At 39.8% G+C, this 1729-nt stretch overlaps 1 long non-coding RNA gene across 1 annotated transcript in view; it reads right to left on the bottom strand.

Annotated features, from left to right (window-relative positions):
* LOC106011592 overlaps positions 1-1729 on the bottom strand; it is a 6336-nt gene that overhangs the window by 2416 nt on the left and 2191 nt on the right. The window contains exon 2 of the long non-coding RNA XR_001184780.2: positions 1499-1611. This is a non-coding gene — a long non-coding RNA (uncharacterized LOC106011592). The remainder of the gene's footprint in view (positions 1-1498; positions 1612-1729) is intronic.

A 1729-nucleotide genomic window follows, 5' to 3' on the forward strand; every position in this document is an offset into this window, starting at 1 on the left:
CCTATCCATGATATTAAATTGACGTTAACACCTATGTTTTCTAATTTCTTAAAAATTATAGCTGGCTGGATAGTATTAAAGGCTGACGAAAAATCAACAAACTGGATCCTACAGTATGTTTTTGGCTTGTCTAAGTGTCTATAATAATCTGTTGTCAAGAAACAGTAGAATGGCGTCTTCCACACTTCTCCCGTGACGATATGCGAATTGTAGAGGGCCCTGGGTGGGTTCTATGTACGTTGGTAGTCTTTTTAGCACAATTTTTTCTAGACATTTTATAACTACGGATGTTAAGGCTATAAAATGTTTAGAAAAAAAATGTGCTAAAAAGACTACGAACGTACATAGAACTATAATGTTAGTTACCAGCTTGCTCCTTCACTGAAACATCCTAGCATCTCCATTACAACAAAACTTAAAATGATCAACAATAAATTCATCCCAACACGCTCCACTCACCTATCAATGCTACACATGGACCACGAACAAGACATTGGAGTAAAGAATTACAACATGTGAAATGCGATGTCTTAGAAAAGCAGTAAACAAGACCATGCGAGACAAAATTAGAAACACAGTAGTAGGAGAAATGGTGGGCGCAAATGATGTCATGCATCACATCCAACACCAAAGAATCAAATGGTTCGGACACCTCATGCGATTACCAACATACCATCCAGCACAACGTGCCTACATAAAAAAAATTCAGGCAACAAGGCTGGATGGCGACCGAGAAAGACCTGGCTAGATGAGTCAGGAAAACACTAACACCTCCTGGCATCCCCCTGACCCAAGCTCTCCGGCTGGTGGTAGAGAGACGTCTCTTTCTTCCCGCGACACCCGAAAGGGTGTAAGCGGCATATAAAAGTAAAGCAAAGTAAAGTGAAATAGAAAGTGTAGTATCAGAATAGACTTAGAATTAGCAAACTGCAGCCTTTCTACTGCACAGCTACTCCTTGGCTCTTTCTTATTATATCTATATAATATATTTCTATATATCTCATAGGAAAGAGTTAGTACAAACCACACGAGAACAGCCACACCCCTGATCTTATGGTAGGAAAGATCTACACCTAGTCTTCTCGGACAAGGGCGAAATATCTCGAAGATCTCGTGTGCAAGTTGCGCACATTTAAGATCCATTGGTGGTCCAAAATCGATAAAAGTTGGGCGTACGTTTCGGCCGCCACCAGGGCAAAATTCAAAATTTCCTACCAACTAAAAATCTTTATTAATGTGTCCCACACGCTCATAATATGACCTTATGCAGTTGCGAGAGTTGTAAAACACTTACCAAAAAAAAAAAGAAAAGAAAGAATTAAGAATATTATTATGCACAGCTAGGCACGTGCAGTTCTCTAGGTTAGTGAAGAACTCGAGTTTCTGTTTGAAATCCAGTCAAGAAAGTCAATGAATGAATGAATGAATGAATGAATGAATGAATGAATGAATGAATGAATGAATGAATGAATGAATGAATGAATGAATGAACACTCACCGCAAACAGGCTGTTGATGATGACCAGCGTGACCTGAACACACCGGAGACCCATGCCTTTCTTCTTTTCCGTGATCATGAGGCCGGCTGGGGTGGGGTCTGACTTCTCTCGCTCTGTGTAACACAGATTTAGCCGGAGGAAATCAAAGACAAATTGATGATGATGATGATGATGATGTTGATGATGATGATGATGATGATGATGATGATGATGATGATGATGATGATGATG

Source organism: Aplysia californica, unplaced genomic scaffold, assembly GCF_000002075.1.
Source record: "Aplysia californica isolate F4 #8 unplaced genomic scaffold, AplCal3.0 scaffold00144, whole genome shotgun sequence".
Classification (NCBI taxonomy): Eukaryota; Metazoa; Mollusca; class Gastropoda; order Aplysiida; family Aplysiidae; genus Aplysia; species Aplysia californica.